Source organism: Apium graveolens, chromosome 6, assembly GCF_009905375.1.
Source record: "Apium graveolens cultivar Ventura chromosome 6, ASM990537v1, whole genome shotgun sequence".
NCBI classification, from domain to species: Eukaryota; Viridiplantae; Streptophyta; class Magnoliopsida; order Apiales; family Apiaceae; genus Apium; species Apium graveolens.
Window position 1 is genome coordinate 10,238,499 of NC_133652.1, and position 24,282 is coordinate 10,262,780.

A 24,282-nucleotide genomic window follows, 5' to 3' on the forward strand; every position below is an offset into this window, starting at 1 on the left:
TACTTTTTGCACGTATTTCAATGTTTAAATATCGTATAGTTACATAATATTTTTTTGAATTTTTTTTTTCTGAATAAAAGTTTAATGTTTAAATTTTTATTCAGAAAAAAAAATTTCAAAAAAATATTATGCAACTATATGATATTTTGAACATTCAAAAGCGACATCACTTTTTGGCACGCTTTTCAATGTTCAAATATCATATAGTTACATAATATTTTTTTGAATTTTTTTTTTCTGAATAAAAATTTAAACATTAAACTTTTTATTCAGAAAAAAAAAATTCAAAAAAAATATTATGTAACTATACGATATTTGAACATTGAAATACGTGCACAAAGCAAACGTAGAGATCTCAACGAGACGGAGGTAGTACTATTCTTATTGTACTTTTGGCAGAATTGGCTCTAATTTTTTAATAAGCCGTGAGATTTATTTGGAAATCAAAAACATCCAAAATTGTGAGAAACATGCTACTCCATATTTAGTCTAAGAGGAATGAGAAACATGCTAATATTTAGTCTAAGAGGAAAGTTAGAATTTGCAGTGAAAATAATTATGTCTCAAATATAATGATGGAAAGAATGTGACTTGAAGAACAAGTCAAGCTCAATCAAAAAAATTATTTTCCAGTAACCTACTAAAAAAAACTCTATAAAAGGAGATCAGGGTAAAATAATATATTACCCATTATTACGAATAAAAATATAGCATGGCACAACCCTTAGACCCTAACGTTTATGCACCCCCACCCCCTGCTTTCAACTCTAATCCTTCCGTTTATCCACCTCCGGTGTTTTATTCACCGCCGGTTTTCGACCCTAACGTTTATGCACAATCTACTCACCAGACCAGCAGCGGTGCTTGGGTGAAGGGGATCCTGGGGACCGTGGCTGTATTGATTTTTATTGTAGTAGCTCTGTATGGTCTGAAGAAGTGGAAGTGCCTGCAGCAACGAACCAATGGCTCAAACGCCAGTGGACCTGCATAGACATAGCTAGTTAAGATTGATACAATATAATGATAATAGTAGTGATATTTATATTTTTGTTTACTATATATGAATCTTATGATTTTTTGATCAGTTGTGAATGATGATAACGAATATTGTTCTACTGATAAATCTATTCAAAGTAATGTATTTATGAACTTTTTCATGGAGTTGCTTACCTCATAAATTTAGGCGTAAGTTCCTAAAAAGGATTTGCTGAACATGTGTATTCTTACATGCTGAATTTTTGTAAATTGAAAAAAATTGGACAATATTATTCTCTTTTTTTAAAAAATAACTACTATTATTTTTGACAAATAACTACTATTATTTTTGACAAAATATGTGATAATTTGGGACCGTGATAATCGTACAAGTGTTCTTTAAAGTATTGTTGGTGCTTATTTTTTATCTACATTTGTAAAACATGGTTACTATTTGTTGGTGCTTATTACGTTTATAAAACATGGTTATTATTTGTTTTTTCTCTCCGAGTAATGAGAAAATTCAGAAATAACAAAATATAAGTATCGAAATTGACCCGTGGAGGATTGTTGAATTTGATAATATATTCAGCACTAATATCAATTTGAACGAGAGTACGGTTTTATAAAATTGTTATGTTTAGAATAAGATTGTTAAAAATCTTTCTCTAACACAAGTTAATATGTAATGTATACCAAAATCGCTATTTGCTTTAAAACTGAAATGTGGTGGTGTGCATTCACTCGTGGATTGTTATAACTGGGAACCTGATTTCATAGCAGCAAAAATATGGAAAAGTATATCATCAAATTAAATGTTTAGACTCGTTGATGGCATCAATTTTGTGATCTCCCTACGGTCCTAGCTGTAAGAACCTTAAATAGAAACGCCCTTCCCTTTGGTTCCATAAAACCCATTACATAATAAAGGACCTACGTCCACCGAAGGTATGGTGCATCTTCGGAGTCCGTAAGTTAAAATATCCGCAAACCACAAACGACAAGAGGTTATAACCCAAGGCTCAATTTCCATAGGCCGTCGGCCCCACATCTCAATCTTATCCTCTAAACATTACACGTGTCATTCACCAGGTTAGCATGTCATACTCTTTCCTTCTCTCAGTCTACCACGTGTTGAATAACCTATAACAGTCACCCCTTACTGACCTAGGGGACAGCTGGCTAATCATAAGGGGATAAAAAGGAAAACCAAAGAAAAAGAGAGACATACACAACAAGACAAATAAAAAATAAACACTCCCTACGGATCACACCCAGAAACCATAATCATAAGCCATTAAATTGGCGGCGCCGCCGGGGAACCAACAAAGAATACTAATCACCATACCACAACTACATCCCTTCTTTCTTTATCCAAAACCCCCCAAAGAAAAATGAGTAACGGATCAGACAACGAATCCCACACTTACGGCAGTTCTTCTAAAACACCTAATAATTCTCCTACGCATAGTATGTTGTCCAATTTGAGGGCTCAGCAGAATTATATGCAACAGCAGATGGATCATTTGACAGCGCAGATGGCTACAAATCAACAAGAAGCTCATCACCCTCAATATTACCCTAAAGCCGTTTCCGGTTCTTATCTTGGAAGACACTCTAGGTCCCCCTCACCTGAATATCCCCAACCAAATTTACAAGATGAATATTCCCAAGGCTCTTATCCTAGCTACAACACTCTTCGATCTGGAGAACGCCCTCCCCATAGGGCCCAAAGGACTCCATCTTCTGAATCATCAGGAAAATGTACTTCGCATGATGAATGAGGGTCCCGGTACAGTCTGCCTACCCCAGCTCGAAGGGTCAGGAGGTCCCCATATCAACTGAGGAGGGCCCATCGAATCGCTACCCCTATGGAAAGGCAGGAAAACCTGATGACTCGCCTAACCAGGCTAGAAGGCTTATACCCTGGGGCTGCCGCGGATACGGCCACAGGAGGATCACCTTTCACTGAAGCTTTGGAAGCTACCCCCGTCAATCTCGGAGTAAAAATCACTGGCTTGGAATCGTTCAATGGTACTTCTGACCCGAATGATCATTTAAGTTATTATGAAAATCTGATGGTATGTCATAGGTACAACGATATCACCAAGTGTCGACTGTTCATTTCAACCTTCAAAGCATATGCCAGGACTTGGTTCTCAAGTTTAACCCCTAGGTCTATTAGCTCTTGGGAAGAGTTTAAGGTATTATTCCTATCAAAATTCCGTGTTAATACCCCTCATGCTGTTCATACGATATCTCTAGAGAATTTAAAGCAGGAACAAGGTGAAACTCTACGGGAGTACATTGAGAAATTTAAGAATGCGGCTTTCAAAGTTAGAGAATTGAAGCATACAAGTGTTGTGGATTCTTTCATCCGCAATATGAACTATCAAGAGTGCCGAGATTGCTGTAAAGAACTGTGTAATCGGGAGCCTACGGATCTTTTCGAACCCTATACTGTTAGTTGTTAAACATGCGCTAATAATACACGCAAGTATACGAGTTCGCAAGTAGTATAGAATCTTTTCTAGTTCGTTCCCACATAGACTGGCTTTGGTTAACTAATTAATTTATGCACTTAAGCAACAATATATGGTTATTATTCAATGCTAAGACGATAACAAATTGAGGTTGTTTAAAACTAAAAATTAAACTAACAATTATAACTAAGAGAATAAGATTGACTGAATTAATATATATGACAAACATGGGATTCTAACTTCATTAAATACTTCATTCAATAGCCTTATCGTTCTTAACCTTAACATGCAATGGTGATGACACTAATCAGACAACACGAAACTGATAAACGCCAACTTTTGTTGCACGAATACCATACTACCAGACATCCACAAAAGAGATAGAAGCTGAATAGACACCAATTATATTGAGACCTTGTATGTCTATAGAATTTGACAACATAACGGTTTAAGCACAAGTTATCTATCTTGATTACATAGGGCAAGTAAGATGGTTAAAATTACCTACGAATCATGTATAACAAATACATGAACCTATGCTAGCATGACAAGTTCTAAATCCTTAAATTCACTTTCGATTCATTAAGAATTAACATACTATCTTATAAGTTCGCGACGCTCATAACACGAATACGTACAACCAATACTAGGTTATCATACAATCACCACATACTAAGGCATCGAAACAATTTAACTAAAGAAATCCATAAATAAATCTGTTAGAACCCCACGATAACGATTAGCCCATAATCGGACTCATCATCAACATGGGTTCCGATGAAAGCATGGTATAATAAACGTATTCTTTATAACGAATAAATAAAACCAAGTACGAAACAAGAGTAAGGTTCACAAATAAGAAAACTAGCATCCAAGTTACAACTTAGAACAAAGATTCACAAGTAAAAACAAGATCTTCTTCGTCTTCGTTGAATCGTGCTAACACGGTCTTCTTACGGCTCTCCTTGATATGCCTCTAGCTTGATATCTTATTAAAAATGACCTAAAGTTATTTATATAGCAGCCCCGATCAGTAGAGAAGTCCGAAAATCAGTCTTCTATTCAAAATAGGATTCTTGAAACCCGACCTGGCGCGGGCGCGCGCTTGATCAACGCGGGCGCACTGGCTCTCTGAAGTTCGGGCACGGGCGCGCGTTTGATCAGCGCGGGCGCGCTGGGCTTCTGCCAAAACTATTATTTTTTTTTGTGCAGATTTGAGCCGGTCTTCACGAGCTTTATTCCTTAGACACCAACCTAACACCATATTAGCATCAAATCAATGCTAATTCACCTGATTCTCAGATTAATGCCTGAAATGAAAAAACACTAGAAAATACATTAAAACACCAATAACTTGAGTACAATTACACCAATTCAAAGCTTAATAGAGCATTATAAAGTGTCATAAATGCCACTCAACATATACCATAGCTTCGACCTATATCGCCACAGATGAAAGAATTAGTGCTTACTACCCTTCGGCTCGAGGAAAACCTTCCTCGTCAGGTCGAAGAGCCATGCAAGTGGATGGGATGGAAGACTTTCGAGGAAGAGGCCGGAGAAATTTCCCTACAGATCAAAGGGCCATCCCAAGACAAATCCGAGAGGAACCCAACTTTACCCCCTTAACGCAAACCCCATCTTACGTACTTCAACAAACAAGAACCAAAGAATTCTTCCAATTACCCGATCCTATGAGAACACCCACAGAGAAGAGAGATCAAACCCACTTTTATGATTACCATACGGGAATCAGATATAACACAGATGAATGCACCTTCATCAAATACTTCTTAGAGAGACTAGTGAAGAGAGGACTCTTAAATGATTATCTTCCCCCTCGAGACCGTCAAAACCCTCAACAACTGGAAGGTATCGCAAGAGCTGCACCACCCTGGCATGTGGTTGATATGATTGTAGGAGGATACATGACGCCTTGTGAGGTCATGCAAATAGATCCACCGCTTCAGGCCTTTCGCCTTACTGGATCTTCCATTTATTTCTCAGATGCGGATTATCCCAAGGGAAGTGTTTGCCAAAATGGTCCACTCACAGTTACTCTCGATATGGCCAACCAAGATGTCAAGAAGGTCTTGATAGATAATGGTTCCTCCGTAGATATCATCTTCAAACACGCTCTCAGAATTATGATTTTAAGTACTCCCTTGGAAGAAATGAAGCTCGAAGACATACAGGGGCCTGTCCACGGATTTGGAAATCATGGCGTACCCGTTCAGGGGGCTATTGACATTCCCACCACCTTCGGCACTTCTCCATAAGAGGTAACTTCCATAGTTAAATATTATGTCATTGACATGGCCTCTCCCTACAATGCTATCATTGGGCAACCTAACTTGTTATTCTTAGGAGTTATCATATCTTCCCCTCACATGAAAGTGAAGTTCCCTACCCCCATGGGACCTGGTGAACTGATTACTGATCCCATAACTTCTCAATATTGCTACTCCACTACTTTAAGCTTGGCTCAGATTCAACATAAGAAGAGGAAACCCTACGGAGAACCGAAAGAAGGAAGCTCCTCTAAGATACCCAAAACTTCACAAGATAAAACTTCACAAGTATTCTTGATTGAGAGTTCATTCTTCTATTCGAAAACTTCTCTAACAAAAGCCGAACTCCATCGTACACCTAAAGTTGAGCCGGGGGAACCCGTGGAAAATATTGAGCTAGTGGAAGGAGATCCCACTCGGTGTATTTCTATCAGATCACGCCTTCAGCCCCTCTAAAGCAAGAACTCATTCAACTCCTGCGGGAATTCCCATACATCTTTGCTTGGAAGCCTGAAGATATGCCAGGCCTTGATGAATCTATCACTGTCCATAAACTCCATGTTGACCCCAATAAAACTGTGGTCAAATAGAAAAGGAGGAATTTCGTGCCTGAAAGACAGCAAGATATAGACGAGGAGATCAACCAATTGTTAACAGCCAAGTTTATTTATGAGATACAATTTCCCGAGTGGATATCGAATGTTGTGTTGGTCAAAAAGACTAGTGGCAAATGGTGAGTCTGCATTGACTACACTGACTTAAACAAGGCTACTCCCAAAGACTATTATCCCCTCCCCACTATCGACCAGTTGGTGGTGCCACTGCTGGAAATGTTCTCTTCAGCTTCCTAGATGCATTCTCGGGATATAACCAAATCAAGTTGACTATCAAAGACCAGGCAAAGACCGCATTTATTACCCATCGGGTGGTATATGCTTACCGTGTTCTTCCAATGGGATTAATGAATGCTGGGGCTACATATCAACATACCATGAACAAGATATTCTCCAGCCAAATCGGAAGAAATTTAGAGGTATATGTAGACGACATGATTGTCAAGTCCAAATTTGAAGGAGGACACCTACATGATCTGAGAGAAACCTTCTTTACCATTCAAAGTCATGGCCTTCGATTGAATCCCTCCAAATGCACTTTTGGAGTGGCTAGCGGGAAGTTTCTAGGCCATATGATCAGTAGGCGTGGGATACAAATTAACCTAAAAAAAGTTAGGGCTATACTGGAAATGGGCCCCCAACAATACCCAGACAGATTCAGTCGTTGAATGGATGTTTAACTTCTCTACGGAGATTTGTTTCTAAGTTGGCTGAAAGAAGCATCCCCTTTTTCGATGAACTGAAAGGAGTGAATAAATCTAGAGAAGTGCAGTGGACGCCTTCTCCCTAAAGAGTTACTTATCATCTACGCCGATTCTCTCCCAGCCTCTTTCTGGAGAACCCCTCTATTTGTATTTAGCCGTAGCCCCTGGGGCCGTAAGCTCATGTTTGATTCACGAAGAGGGAAATAAATAATTTCCTGTGTACTATGTCAGTCATGTCTTACGGGATGCATAGATCAGGTATCCCACTATTGAAAAAATGGCATACTCTCTCCTACTTGCTAGCAGAAAACTTCGCCCATATTTCCAAGGACACGACATCAAAGTTTACAGCAATCAGCCCCTACGGAAGATCCTTCACAAACCAGACCTCTCCGGAAGATTGGTAAGTTGGGCTATAGAGCTCAGCTAGGTTAACATCACCTACCTACCTCGTCCTTCCATCAAGGGCCAAGTTTTGGCCGATTTCCTAATCGAATACTCTGCACCTTCAAAAATTGAAACACTTATGGAAGATCCTTCCCAGTTGGTACATCTACCTCCTCTATGGCTGTTATTTGTTGACGGATCCTTCACCTCAGACAGCAGTGGAGCTGGGGTCCTGTTGATAAGCCCCGAAGGATTCGAGATCCAACAATCTATAAGATTCAACTTCTCTGCTACCAATAACTGCTCAGAATATGAAGCACTTCTAACGGGTTTACGGTTAGCCAAAGCTCTTCAAGTACAACACTTAAAGGCCTACAATGACTCCCAGCTTATAGTCAACCAAGTTCTTGGTGGGTTCCTGCCAAATCCCCTCTAATGATAAAATATCTTGAAGAAACTAGAGCCAAACTCCTAGAATTTCACATTGCCTCCCTTAAAGAGTTTATGCGAGAGGAAAATCAAAGAGCCGATATCTTAGCAAAGTTAGCCACAGACGACGACCACTCCCCTTCTACGGGTCTTGACAAAATCTTGTTAACATCTCCTTCGGTAACTCCTCTGACCGAGCCTGCTTCGGAAATATTAGTACTCTAGTACGACCCAAATTGGATGACTCCGATCTACCTTTATCTGGAAGACGGGATCCTCCCTCAAACCAAAAGGGCTGCTCAATTATTACGCTCCAAAGCTGCTCATTACACTATTGTGGATGATACTCTTTATCGAAGATCTTTCTTAGCACCCCTTCTTTAATGTGTTGATTGTGCAGAGGCAGACTATTGTATGCTCGAAGTTCATGAGGGAATATGTGGAAGCCACTCATCTGGAGAGGCCCTGGCTCATAAAATCATCAGGAAATGATACTACTGGCCTACTTTAAGGATAGATTGCTTAAACTATGTCAAGACCTGTGCGAAGTGCCAGTTTCACGCTTCAGTTCCCAGATTGCCTCCGGTTTTTCCTACGACTATTTTATCCCCCATCCCCTTGGGGAATGGATATTATGGGACCTTTTCCCCCAGCCAAAGGAAATATTCGATTCCTGCTAGTGGTCATTGATTATATGACAAAATGGGTTGAAGCCAAGGTCGTGGCTCACACGACTTCCGCAGTATGCCGAAAGTTTTTTCATGAATACATCGTCACCCGGTTTTGGGATTCCCCGTATTTTAATTACTGATAATGGAAGGCAGTTCATTGAATCTGAATTTGAGGAATATCTGACAGCCTGCGGGATACATCACCTGAGATCATCTATGGCCTACCCCCAATCTAATGGTCAAGTCGAAGTCACTAATCGAACCCTCCTACAAAGTTTGAAGAAGAATGTTCAGGATTCAAAGGCACTCTGGGTAGAAGAATTACCAAATATATTATGGGCCTATCGCACTGATACCCACAAGCCTACCGGAGAAAGCCCATTTCGGCTTACCTATGGCACTGAAGCTTTCATGTCAGTGGAAATAGGAGAATCCTCCTCTCGGGTCCAAGATTATAACCCTCAGCTGAATCAACAAGGCTTACGGACGAATTTGGATTTTCTCGAGGAAAGAAGAGAAAATGCTCTTATACGGATGGCGAACTATAAACAGAAAACTGCTCTTTACTTTGGCAAAGTTCTTCCTCGACAGTTTTAGATCAAAGATCTAGTACTCAGGGCCATTTCAGTTTCTACCCCCTCCAAAAATAAGAAACTAGACCCTACTTGGGAAGGCCTATACGTCATAGCTCCAGCTATACGACCAGGGACTTATCGCCTCACACAAATATCTGGAGAATCCCTTCCCAATACCTGGCATGCCACCCATCTCAGACATTTTTTCCAGTAAGTTTTTTAACTTGTTTGGTGTTTTATGAATGTTGTAAATAGAAGCCTACGTCTATAAATATGTTTGCTATGAATATTAGAATGATAGTGTCTCCTACGATTACTAAAAAAGCCATAATCGGCCTGGGCTTAACCCTTTACAAAAGCTTACCTATTAAAAAGCCTACAGAAGCAGCCTATGGCCTGCGTCATAGGTAATGCCATCTCACAACTATTCATTATAATGCCAATAAAAGCAGTTACCTACCTGCGGCCCGAATAGTTCGTCTAGATAACTATTTGTTACAACGCCATTATATGCAGCTCACTGTCTGCGGCCCGAATAGTTCGCCAAAATAACTATTTGTTACAACGCCTTTATATGCAGCTCACTGCCTGCGGCCCGAATAGTTCGCCTAGATAACTATTTGTTACAACACCATTATATGCAGCTCACTGCCCGCGGCACAAATAAGTTCGCCCATATAACTATTTATTACGAAAATTAACACAAGCAACTTACCGCCTGCGGTACAAATAGTTCGTTTGCATAAATGTTTGTTAAATATCAAAATCATACAAGCATCCGTATAGCATTTTCTCCCTTATAAGCAGCTTACCGCTTGTGGTATATGTTGTGATTAATAAAATGCTTACATAAAAAAACACGCATGTTTGTAACAAATTATTCACCTTTTGCTCTAAATCCAAACTATTACTTGCTTAAGATTCACACATGACTTAAATCATTTTTACCACAATAATCATATATGCAAAATAGCAAAACATGGCATATTATTTCATAAATTTAAAAACAAAACTTAAACATTAGTCCCCTACGGGATACACTTCATCGAATGAAAATCTTTCAAAAATCAACAAAACACTTAAAAACTTAAAAAGCATCCCCCACTAAAATACTCAAACGATAGTTTTCTTCCTTTACCGAAGCTAAAATCTTCAGCAGCTCTTCAATCTTCAACTCCAACTTAAGGATTTTGCCATCCTGGTGACGAATCCTCTCCTGCATCCTGGAAATAGTGGCCAACAACTCTTCCTCCTTCTTCGTAGCCTTCTTTCCATTATCACTATAACAGCTACCTTGGGACTCCATAAAAAGATTTGAGTTTTGCTTTCGAAAAAAATAAAAGGGGAGAAAAGGCTCATTTTTGAATAAGGTTACTTCAGAAAACCCACTCTTTATATAGGACAAAATAACTCTTTACCTCTTTGTATTTAAAATAGGGGTATTAATTGCATTAAATAACTCTTCTTAATCCTTTGAAATTCCTTCTCCTAGAACTAATACGTTTTATTAATTAGCACGACTTACTAAACTTTTCGTTTTCCCAAATTTCTTTTGACCACTTATTTAAATTAATTAGAACAACACGAAAATGAAAAATACAAGATCAAATCCAACATTCGATACATAAACTTATTTTGGCATTCCACATAAACCCATTACATAATTAAAATTAAAAATACATCATGGATAGCGAGGCCTACGGCCCAACGATATCCTCAAATCATTATTCTCATTCTGAAGCCTACGCAGAGCCTCACTGAGCACTTGCACTTGTTCCTCATTTGCCACAATTGTCTCCCATAAAGACCTGATGTTATCCCTTGACTCCTTCAAGTATTCCTCCAACTGAAGCTCCCTTGCGGATTTTCTCCCACTTGAAGACATATCATTTTTATCTACGGACGTAGAAAAACAATAGATGAAGGAGTAAAAGATGAATCACATCTTCACTACCACACCCCTTTTATGGCCCCTCCATTACCAACCAACCATTTCAGTCAACACATGACTCCTCATTTTCATACAATTATTCATTGCACCTCATAAATGAATCCACCACTATTCATCTTCCCAAAAAACTTTACATTTTCCATAAAAGGTTTATAACACACAATTCAAAAAATAGTGTTACCCTTTTTTTACTAAACACTGCCTAAAGAAAATGCTTCTTTTTTATGGGACAACCCACCCTTCAAACAAATTCGAGAAAACAAATTCAAAATTAAAATTTGAGTTTTTCGGAAAAACAACAACGATGGTTTAAAATATTAAACCTATATTCCTAAATTTAAAACCAAACAAATACTTATCCCAAGCAATATAAGAAGGCACCTTCAAAGGAAGCCAGGATGAATATCCATAATCTTAAGAGTTTCCAAACAAACGCCAAATTTCAGCCAAGGAAACATATAGACAATTATCATATGTCTTATAGAACATAATAGGGAAATACTGCCATCATCTGAATCGCTTAGGAGAATACTTAAGAAACCATAGCAAACAAAGTAACTGAGAAATAAAAGTTATAAACCCCAAGATCGGACATGTAAAATTTAATTATTAAGGGATTCTGTCTGCGCAACTAGAGGGCCCTGAGCATGAATATCATCCCTCCCTCCTGTCGTAACCGCAACCACTGTGTTGGAACCTGGAACTTCCTCTAAAACCATCGGATCCGCAGCTACGTATTCGGCCCCATGAATAGTCATTTCACCCTTAGCCTCTGAATTTCCTCCCTCTTTTATCGGCTTCTGTTTAGCGGCCTCAGCCTCCTCTTACTCCTCCATCCTTTTCAGCTCCCAAGCCCGATAATGGTCCACGCTGTGCCGAGTAAGATCCACAACATTTCCTTCACCCACGAAAGATAAGCAGTCATTAAAGCCCTCCTCATGCATCAATCTTGCCTTTTCATATAACGAAGCCTCATACTCTGCCGAAGCAAGGAACCGATCCATATTGTCTTTATAAGTGATAAGAGCCTCCTGCTCCACCTTCTCCAAAGTTTCAGTCACTTTTCGAACTTCTTCTGTCTTAACATCCAACTCTTTCTGTAACCTATCCATCTTCGAACGAAGGCTTGCTGACACCCCTTGCTCCGACTGCAATTTTTCAAGATTTTCTCTGTTGTCCTTTTTCAAACGATCTATCTCCTAGCTATCAGACTTAAGAACTTCTTGCAGCTCATCATGTTTCTTCTTCATTTCCCTCAGCTGTTCGAGAGCGTCATCCTTAGCTTTTCCCTCGGTCTTTACCTTCTCTTGTTCCACCTTCATCTTCCCCTTGCCTTTTTCCACTCGGACAGCCAAATCCACCACTCGAGTCCCTAACTAAAAATAAGAGAGGACACACACATGGATTAAAATAACCCAAAACTTGATGAAAGAGATACAGAAACATGATTTTATACGTATAATGTTCACATGAACTCCTAAGGATACCTTTCCCAGTAAAGTCTTTGTTTGAGCAATGACATCCTCATCCGTCTCAAGCACGGTTTTCTTACGATCAGGAGATAGAGAGAATACGCCCAATGTTCCTATTAGAGCAATACTCCATCCTCCTTCGGCCAACTAACCCTTCCCTTGAAAAAATAAACAAAAACAAGGGAAGGGAAGAGAGAAAAGAGAGGAGTAGTGAATAATATTGAAAAAAAAGTGGGGAAAAGAAAGAAAGGAAATAACGATGAATATAAGGCTACCTGTGGTAAAACAGAGGATGGTACATTTCTCCGAACTCTATTCAGAATGAGGCTTCCCAACGCTTGGAACCAAACTCTTCACAGGAATGGCCACTTGTGGATCATTTCCCCCTTCAAAAGAAGGGGCTGAAGCAGCTTCTAGATCGATTAGATCTGCCCCCTTCTCGCTGACAGTTTAAGGATCCAAAGTTTTCTTAGTTTTCCTTTCGTCCACCCTGGCTTTCTTAATAGCGGCCTCAGTTCCCATCGGATGAGATTCCGTAGGCCTCTTCACTCCCATGGATACTGAAATGCCCCCTTCATCTCCAGTTTGGCTAGCGGCAGTACCCGAAGATGCCTCATCACCTCTCTTCAAAGCCGTCCTAGCTTTTAATTGCCTCTCATGAGCCAATTTCCAAATTCTCCGACGATCCATGTGAATAGGAATAGGCAAATCTTGTAACAAATCTAAAATGACAAAATCTTGCTGTTAATTATCAGAAAAAAGAAAGCATATACCCAAAAGGAAAATAGTCAAAACCCCAAAATGTACATAGTACAAAATAACAGGTAAACATCAAACGCTTACGGTTATAAGTTATCAGAAACTCAAGGTCCCAAAAACTCTTAACTGGCCACAAACCCTCCTTCTTCCCCCTACAAACTGGACTGCATAATCATGTTCATTCTCCTCTAACGTTTCATACCTTCGCACCGCCCCTACAATCCCATCGGGCCTTTTATACTCTGGCAGATAAGCCAGATCTCCCCCTTGAACTTCAAGAACTCACCATGCCAACCTTTGTTGGATGAAGGGCCCTGTACCAATATTCCCCCCAAGGATGTAGCCCCCCTCCAATGGATCTCCTGCAAAGGGTAATAACCCCTTGACCAATACCTATCCTCATTTCACACAGAAGCGTATATATGAATTGATACATAGGCAACCGTAACCCCGCCCTGAATGCTTCCAACGGGATTCCAACCCATCCTTCCCCTCCTCTATGCCACAACCTTTCTTCCTCATTAGGCAACCTTATCTCAAACTCTTCAGGAATCTAAAAGGCATACCTTACTTCAGCAAGATAGCTGTCATCAAAGTTGGGAGGCTTGTTGATATATTCTAAATCTCCCAAAAACTTCTCCAATACTTCATCTGAGATAATCTCATATCTCTTTGCCTGATAATAACTAACCTCACCTAAAGACTTAAAATAATTATCTCTCTGAACATCTGGAGGAGTTTTCATAAACTTCTGCTCTACATCTATCCATCCCTGATCCCTGACCAACCTTCTCATCGCTATATGTACTCTACCATTCCCCCTCTCACTTTCTTGCCTCTATACTCTAGCCAACTCAGCCACTTCTTTCCCTCTCCCTCGACCAATGCCAGGAAAACTTGATTCCCCTGCTTTCTCTTTTCCATGACCTTGAGATGTGGAAGGGACACCCTTACAAATATGCGATTCCCCAGAAGATGGCCCTGGACCTGTACCCTTAGACACTACCTCCTAAAGGGGACGATCGTCTTCATTTACGGATCCCCCCTTTTCCGAAGATTCACTCCTAGAAGCTTCATCGCTTTCGGTATCTTCCTCCCCGATTAGCGACGCGGACAAGGCTTCATTCTCGGAATCTGGTGTACTTTCACTCTCACTCTCTTTCACCACAAACCTCCCACGCTCCCCCATCCCTAGATTCTCTACAAACAAAAGAAAAAGTCCCTTTCAATAAATTGGCCATAAAAGCGAACAAAAATAAAAAATGAAGAATACACACAACATAATTATAGAATGACCTTTCTTTTACCCATTCCAAAATTACACTTCTACGAACTCAACCCCTATCCTCAAACTCAATCAGACCCTGTTCTCCCAATAGCCAACCATCACTCTTCCCCACCATGCATCCGCTAAGAACCCCTCTTCCTTTTTAAATAACATTAACTTAAACATTCTCCATTTTCAGACCCCAATTTACATCCTAATTAACCCCTTTATAGATATCACAGTTTACACACAAATCGAAGAGAATCAAGTACAAAATCAAAACAGAGTTGAAGCAAGTAGCTGTTTGGAAACGAAGCAACTATGTGGAGCGAATTGAACAACTTTGCTTTTCTCCCTTTGTGTGTCTCTCTCAGTTCTATCTTAGCCAAAAGTGAATGAAAAAAAAAACTGAACAAATGTATATATTTGAAGTTTAATAACTTCCCCCGCTTTCCAAGGAAATGAACCGTCGAAACTGTGGATGCAAATGATTCATGGAACCCACAAAAAGAGAAAAGGCAGGTGCGTGAAACCCACTCCTCCTCAAAACCCGTGCCTCTTACAAAGAGACATTTACAGGACCCGTCGCCTCCACCTCGTACTCTTTTATAAACGACATAACCGCTCTTATTAACCTCTTAAAAAAGAAAAATTATTATTATCTTTATTAATTAATTAGAATTCATTTAAGACACTGTACTCAGTTCCTCTTCAAGACCGATAGCTTCCTAAAGAAAGCTACACTTATGGAGGGGGCCTATGATGGCATCAAATTTGTGGTCTCCCTACGTTCGTAGCCTTAAGAACCTTAAATACAAACGTGACTTTCCTAACTCACATTCCCCTTAGTTCCATAAAACCCATTACATAATAAAGGACCTAGTCCACCGAAGGCATGGTGCATCTTCGGAGTCCGTAAGTCAAAATATCTGCAAACCACAAATGACAAGAGGTTATAACCCAAGGCTCAATTTCCGTAGGCCGTCGGCCCCACATCTCAATCTTATCCTCTAAACATTACACGTGTCATTCACCAGGGTACCATGTCATACTCTTCCCTTCTCCCAGTCTACCACGTGTTGAATAGCCTATAACAGTTACCCCCTGCTAATCTAGGGGACAGCTGGCTAATCATAGGGAGATAAAAAGGAAAACCAAAGAAAAAGAGAGACAGACATAACAAAACTACAAAAAAATAAACACTCCCTACGGACCACACCCAGAAACCATAATCACATGCCATCACTCGTATTTATTTTTTGGTTTACGCATTACAAGGAAAACTGGCTCAGACAAGTGTTTCAACCCATAATCTGATACCTGAAATTTCGTTGTCTATTATGCCGCCGTCTCTTACATGAATCAAACAACGAGCAAAAATAGTTGTGTGAAACAATCAACCATCAACCCATTGTATTACAACCAGAACAAACGTCTTTCTATACTTACTGTTGTAACAAGAATAATTAGACAAGTGATATTAAAAACGTAGTGTATGCTGTCACTAACGGTTTAAACTCGTATTTTTTTTCTGGTTTACGTAGTAGCATGTGATTTTAATGTTGTCCTGGACGTTAGCGATGAAACCATTAACAGTACATTGCCCCCCACTAGCCGATCGCCCAACAACTTATGTTCGGGCATGGATGAGCTTTCATGTATTTCCAGCATTCAAGACGAATATTCACATTCTCAAGGATTTTCTTGCAGGAATACTGGAGTCTGCCGTATACTTGATTACGGATGTGTGTGCACAAAGAGCCACCTGAAAAGCCTGGCTTTCTGGCTAGTCAGGCAATAGTGATGAACTGATTTTGCGCTTGTGAAAGTTTTGTTTGGTTCTTGTTCTAATGCAGGAGGTCCTTATAATTTAGGTACCATATAATTACTTTAAATCTGTCTTGTAAGAGAGCCATTCCCTCAACAAGCATATAATATAATTCTTTGCCTCTTCCATTAATCACTTGTAAGTTGTAACACTTCTTCTTACACTAAAAAATTGTTCCGAAAAAATTTGTTCATAAAAAATGTCGAAGCCATTTGAAGTTTACCCTGCAATTTATTCAGCTCCTAACCCACCAACGTCCCCTGCAGCAGCTACACACCATTCGAATGGATCATTGGGGACGGTTTTCGTGGTGCTCGCGGTTGTAGTCCTTATATCTGCCATTGCTTGTTGTTTAGGTAGGTTATGCAGCAAGCGTCACGATAACGCAAAGAGTAAGCAAAGCCAAGCTAGGTATCGGGGACATATTTCCAAATGTTGTTTTAAGAGAAGCTAATTGATTAGAGTAGTGTTGACTGTTGAGCTTGAATCTCTATTTTTTTTATAATTAATCACTTATGCACAGACGAAGAGTCGAGCTAGTAAATTCCCGCAAAGATACACGAGCTCAACCACTAAACAACATTTTGTTGGATTGAATCTCTAATTTGGTTTCATGTAAAGGGACTTCAGACACGGTTGTCCATCATCCAATTAGACATGTCTATTTTTTTAAAACACTAAACGAGGATAACCGTATTTTCTTTAAAAGAAATATTTATTTTTTTATTATTTTTGTAAACTTTATTTTAAGTCTGCTGGCTTTTTAATTTATTTATTTTTTTGAAACAAAGGAATAATTTCATTAAAACGCAATATCACACATAATAGTCTTCACCAAACACATAGGAGGACAAATGAAATAACTGTGACAATTAGCTAAACAGGGAAATCTAGCAATTTCATGTGCTACCCCGTTAGCTTATTTCCTAATAAATTTTACTGCCATGCATATTCCGTAACTGCAGTCTGCAATCTTCGAGGACTTCCCCCACTTCCAAACAATTTACCAAGCTGCTACTGATCCCTGGACTGTTAACAAAGAATCCGTTTCCACCGCTGGCTTTTTAAAATTATTTAAGAGCAACGGAGTCAGGTTACCAAATACAATTCTTTTAAAGTTGCAATTGCGTTTTATTAAAACCACGTAATTTCAGAAAGCCTTACAAAAGAGTAGGCAATCAAGTCATGAATTTATGACATGTACGTACCAAATATTTTGTATACAGTAAACTATTAACCAAGGTGAGTATTTACGTACAGAAAATATTACTTTTTCCGTTCAAATTTATCTATCTTATTTGATTTTTTTGTGATCAAATTGACCCAATTTTAACCGAAATTTTCACAGAGTATATAATCGAAAAAAGTTACAAAATTTATATATCTAAACATGTAATCTATTTCAATACGTATTTTTTTAGTTTTTCAAAATAATTAAATATTAATATTTAATTAACGGTCAAAATTGGATCGATTTGACCATAAAAAATTAAACAACACATATAAACTGGGACGGAGAGTAGTCTTATTTCACTTTATGGTAGTAGTATTATGTTAACTCTTTGTTTTGTTGAATAAGGTAAATCTATGTTTTGAGAGGAAAGTTGTAATGATGGAAAGCATGTACACTTGAACAACAAATCGCTAGCTCAAAACTTTTTATTCTACGAATTTGATTAACCTACTTATGATTGCTCTATAAAAGGGGAGGGAATTAGTCCATTATTTCAAACAAAAAGCATATCATAATGGCACAACCATTCAACCCTAACGTTCCACAACCATTCAACCCTACCGTTTATACACCTCCTGCTTTCGACCCTAACGCCAATCCACCTCCGGCTTTTTATCCACCCCCTGCTATCGACCCTAACGTTTATTCAAATCCTTATGCACCACCCTCTCCATCTACTAACCATGGTGATATGGTAAAGACGATCTTGATTGGCGGGGCCATATTTATTATGCTGATCGGTTTTTTTCTGTATGCGATATATCAGGCACGCCGCAATAGATCAAAGGACTGTGAACCTGCAGCAGAGGCATAGCTAGTGAAGATAGAAGAACTAAAACAGCCCTACAACATGCACTAAAATTGTTATATTTTAGCATTAATATGTAATTTTAAACTATGATTTTCATGTAATTTCAATTCAGTTGGTAAGGATAATAGCACTTATTGATCTAGTCATAATTCATTCGAAGCAATTAATGTAGATTTGAACTTGTTTGGTAATTAATTAAATTCAACGTGTTCTTAGCTAATCATAAGCTAGAACTTGTGCATGCCCCATGGAGTTGGTTCCTATATATACTTTGGCTCAAGTTGCTAACAATGGATTTGCTGAACATGAGGTTTTTATTATGTTCTTACTTTCTAAGGTTGGATCATCCGCAAATTTAATTGAAAACTTTCAGACAATATTATATCTTTTTAAAAATAATGACACTTATATTTGATAAAAAAAAATATGTGATTATTTAGAACCCGTATACTCTAGTCCCTATATAAGTATTCTTTTAAATATGTGATATGTGATAATATAAGTTACTGTTTTTATTTTCTGTGCCAAGAGTTTTTAAAAACATAGTTTGGAGAAATTAGCATGTACATCTATATACTTATTTCACAAATATTAGTTACCCAAAGATTGTCTCAAACAATTCTCATATGCATTGCATGTTTCTCACAAGTTTGATTAATTATATTCCTTAATCTAGGGCCATTAAAAGTTTCAAAAAATCCGATATTCGATCAAAAAATTCCCATTCGTATTAGAAATAAAGCGAATATTATCTAAATCCAAAATAAAGCGGATATTGTTCGTATTCGAATCCGACAATTACGGATACGAATACGGATATAGGCATATTCGTATATGATAATGAATCTGAATAAATATATTTTATTTAAATAATCAAATAATTTAAAATTTATTTAATTAAATTTATAGTGTGTATATATATTTATATTAAATATTATATTTATATAATTTTATATAATTGTAAAAATAGAATAGACATATATAAAAAAATCATTTGAATTCAACAATTTAAAGATAACAATTATATTGAAAACATAAATAAATAAAATTTTTTGAAAAATTAAAATATGATTCAATCACTTTAACTCTTATTTTTATTTTTTAAAAATGAATTTTTACTATTTTTTTCAATTTTGAATAAAAAATAAAAAATCTGATTAAAAATCGTATTCGGATCCGAGTGGTATACGTCGGATCCGGCTTCAGATATTATCTTTTAGATATTTTCGGATTCACATACGAATACCGATACAAATTTTGGAATTTGAAACCGGATACGGATTTAGACATATCTGTATCCGAATTATCCGTTGTACAACCATACTTACAAAAATAAAGAGCTCCGATATATGCACGCAACTGAATAACACCAATTAAATCCCGCCATTTTGACATTCGGGAACGAATTCGAGTAGCCTTGCTTTCTACGAGTAGCCTGCAATTAACTGGAAGGCATTGTTTTATTTGTAGCCGACAATTAACTGGAAGGCATTGTTTTCATTGAATTCGGGAACGAATTCGAGTAGCCTTGCTTTCTACGAGTAGCCTGCAATAGAACTAGAAAAATGAAAATGGCGGGAGTTAATTCGAATTCGGGAACAAATTCGAGTAGCCGTGCTGAACCGGAAGGCATTGTTTTCTGTGTGAAGCCATAATTATTTTCAAAATTAGCTGTCACAGTGAGTTCTGTTGGTAATTTGTTAGTAATTTGCAACAGAATGTATTCCGTTATAAAATTCTGTTGGCATTATTAGAAACTCTTGTAGTGTGAATATAAAAATAAAAAATCTGATAAAAAATCGTATTCGGATCCGAGTGGTATACGTCGGATCCGGCTTCAGATATTATCTTTTAAATATTTTCGGATTCACATACGAATACCAATACAAATTTTGGAATTTGAAACCGGATACGGATTTAGACAGATCCGTATCCGAATTATCCGTTGTACAACCATACTTACAAAAATAAAGAGCTCCGATATATGCACGCAACTGAATAACACCAATTAAATCCCGCCATTTTGACATTCGGGAACGAATTCGAGTAGCCTTGCTTTCTACGAGTAGCCTGCAATTAACTGGAAGGCATTGTTTTATTTGTAGCCGACAATTAACTGGAAGGCATTGTTTTCATTGAATTCGGGAACGAATTCGAGTAGCCTTGTGTGGTGTCAGGTTAATCCCGTGTTCATTAAGTTGAGAGCCACCGTCATCAAGTTTAGTCCTGTGATCACCTTCTCTTCTGCTAGATTTCTGGGAATGAAGGTGTGGCATGCCCTTTTTGGTATATTTACTTTCCAGTATCCGATCACTGAAATCCAATTTGCGACGAATATCACTTCTTACTGAGGGATCTGGCTTATCAACCTCTAACTCTTGCATAGTGCTATCATCAACAAAATTGGTAAATCCAGGTTCTGGATGGAACTGAGCTACATGTATTGTTCCACTGGACCCATCTTTGCTTCCTGCTCTGGTCTTATGATAGGGACATCTTAAAGCGCTTCTTATCATCAATTGATTGGAATGAAGCAAAGATATCAAAACAGTTATATGTTCTATGCATGCTAATAATATCAATTATCCCGACAAACTTCTATACATCCTAATAAACACAACATAACAATACAAATATTTTTTGTCAAATATAAATATTACTTGATAACTTTGAATTATCTTCAACATAGAGGAGGAAAAAAATAGAAAACAAATATACAACAGGAAGCTAGGATATCGAATAAACAGGAGCTGAAAAACCAGGTGTGAGTAAAACAAAAGAGAGAATTAGCTTCAGATTCTAGGCTCTGGCAATGGTTTCAATCAAAGTTAATATGTTTCAAAAGAGACTTTTATGCTTGGTGCTGCCAGTATCTAGGATCTTGAACCTGATGGCAAAAGCTATTAAACAAGTTAGCACTCAATCTAGATAGGCCAATAGCAAGAGTAAATGGTTTTATACTTCTATTTACCTATTACTGCTCAACTCAATTTGTTATTGTCTTAACATGAATTATCTCCTTGTATAGTTGTATTAATCCCCTCCCCACGCTTCCAGTATAGTTTGATTTTCTGATATTAAAAGTTACTGATGCATTTTTTCTGGCGATCTGGGAGTGAAAAAAGAAAGAGAGGGGTAAGACAAGTTTTGTGTTCCTGTTCGAGTAGCACTTCCACACAATAATTCTACAAAAAGGCATCCTATATTATACTTCATTCGTTATTAAAATAAATGATCTCCTTTTGTAGTTGTATTAGTGCCTCAATGCTTCCAGTTTAGTCTGTTCTTTTCGGTATTAACAGTTTCAAAATGGATACATTTTTTGTGGCGATATGGGGGAATAAAAATGAAAGAGAGGGACAGGACTAGCTAGGTGTTCTGGGTTCGACTACCACTTCAATGCAATGATTCTATCAATTGTCAGGTTTACTGATAGAAATGAGGAATTGAGTTAATAAGAGTCGTCTTAATAAAGGGAGCTTCAAGTTAACAAGTCTGTTATTATTCTTACAGACGCTCAAGTACTGTGAAAAATTGAATTTTCAATATACAAACATGTAAAACACTGGGCACATTAGGAGAACTTTTAACAGAGGTGCAGATTACTTGGCTAAACAAGGATTACATAGTCCCAACATGATCGCGTGTTCTATACTAGACTTGTAGAAAGATTGTCAGAATATATCGAACAGCACACAGACTTATCTTTGCACAACCATTCCTCTACAAGACTTTGGTACTTTCTATGCCTACATATCACCAGTTGCTACAACTTTGGTAATTACACTTACACTAGGCATTGCTCTTAATATAATGCAGTTACAAACCTTAATTTAGGCTAACAATGATAAGTGAAACAAATATTATCAATAATCCTGAAACTAGGATATCGAAACAGGAATTGAGAAACCAGGTGATTTCAAGTGAACCAAAAAGAGAGATAGGTTCAGGATTCCAGGCCCTGGCAAAGGTTTCAGCTTGAAAAAGAATAATACAGGTCAAGTTTGCACAAGGATCAAATATATAAGTGGCTATTCCATTCATATCTTATCTGAAAATTATTTAAAAAAAGGGTTTAATATCAAATTGCCCACCGAACTCGTTAAAATGTATCAAGTAACTACTCAATCTCCACGGCGACTCATTTAAACCACTAAAATACTACTCCCTCCGTCCCTCCCAATTGTTATCGTTTCTGGGAGAGTTTCCGGCACGCATTTTAAGATGAAGAGAAAGTATAGTTCTTTAACTTTTTTTAAAAATTTTATTTTTCTGAATAAAAGTTTAAACATTCTACTTTTATTCAGAAAACGTTTTTTTAAAAAAAAATTATAAAACTATACTTTCAATTCATCTTAAAATGCGTTCCGAACACCTCACAGAAACGACATACTTAGTTGTGTGGTCACACTTATTGTCAACTGGAAAGTTGCCGTAGATTACAATACAGAGTACTTGTGTACCGTCAGAGTCTGTCAACCCAATGATATACTCAGTGTAGATATCTTCACTCACATAAGTAAACTGAGAAGATACCTGGAGGAGGCAACACCTGCCAGCTCTGGTGCACCGGAGAAAACACTTCAAACATATTTTCATCGAAGTAACTAGACAGAACGTACAGTTTGTTATTGGCAACGAAAAGAGTGGGTGCATACTTGTCACCATGCATGGAGTTCATAGTTTTGGTTAATATATTTTTAAACTTGGTAATGAGATTGTCATAACTAGGTTTTATATCCGAAAGATCCCATTCATCAATTGTGTAAATACTCTGCATCGGATTGTGCTCTGTATTCAAAGGTGGAGAATAATTTGGAAGTCCGAATATATAAATCTTTGATCCTAATTTAATGCACCTAAGATTAAATTTATTTGTTACTTGAGGGAAAACGAGAAGGGGAACTGATGGTTTTTAGATATAGAAAACTGAAAGTGGAAGATGACAAATACTACTGCACTATTATTTGTAACTTATGAGTACTGAATTTATAGTTGAAATAAGATTATTCTAGATATCTAATTAATATCCTCTCGAATCTAGATTAACTGAACTTAATACTTAGACTTCTAAACTACCAGACTCTTGACATTTCATTATAATCTAAAATCGTCAAGATTTACGGATTATTTTTCAACACTCCCCCTAATCTGGTAAAATCTTGACTCCAGGTAATTCTAAAAAGTATTTGAACTTATCAGCTAGCAGCGTCTTGGTGAAGACATCTGCAAGTTGTTCACCAGTTTTGCTGTACAGAATTTTCAGCTCTCCAGCTTCAACAAGTTATCGAATGAAGTGATGATGTATTTCAATATGTTTCGTTCGACTGTGAAAAATAGGATTTTTAGTCAGTGCAATAGCTGACATATTGTCGCAATACATATCAGTGCATTCATCCACTTATTGCTGCATATCTGCCAAAATCCTTTTTAACCATAATGCTTCATAGGCTACACTTGTAGCTGCCACATATTCTGCTTCGGCATAAATAAAGCTACTGTCTTTTGCTTTCTTGATGACCAGGAGATGGCTTTCGTACCAAGGCTGAACACGTTACCACTAGTACTCTTCCTGTCATCCACACAACCTGCCCAATCGCTATCCGTGTAACCTACCAACTTGTTATCTTCCTCAGGCCTGTAGAGGAGTCCGAAAGTTTTTGTCACTTTGACATATCGTAGTATCCTCTTTGCTGCTGTAAAATGAGCTTTACATGGCTCACTCATAAAACTACACTTACTACTTGTACCAAATTTGGCCTTGTATTAGAAAGATAAATCAAAGATCCACTAAGCTTCTGTACACTTTCTCATCAACCTTCTTACTTTCA

General features: G+C 37.8%; 1 protein-coding gene across 1 annotated transcript in view; it reads left to right on the top strand.

Moving 5' to 3' along the window:
• Positions 1–24,282, top strand: part of LOC141664227 (ADP-ribosylation factor 2) — a 134,283-nt gene that overhangs the window by 39,461 nt on the left and 70,540 nt on the right. The gene's annotated exons all lie outside the window — the stretch shown is intronic.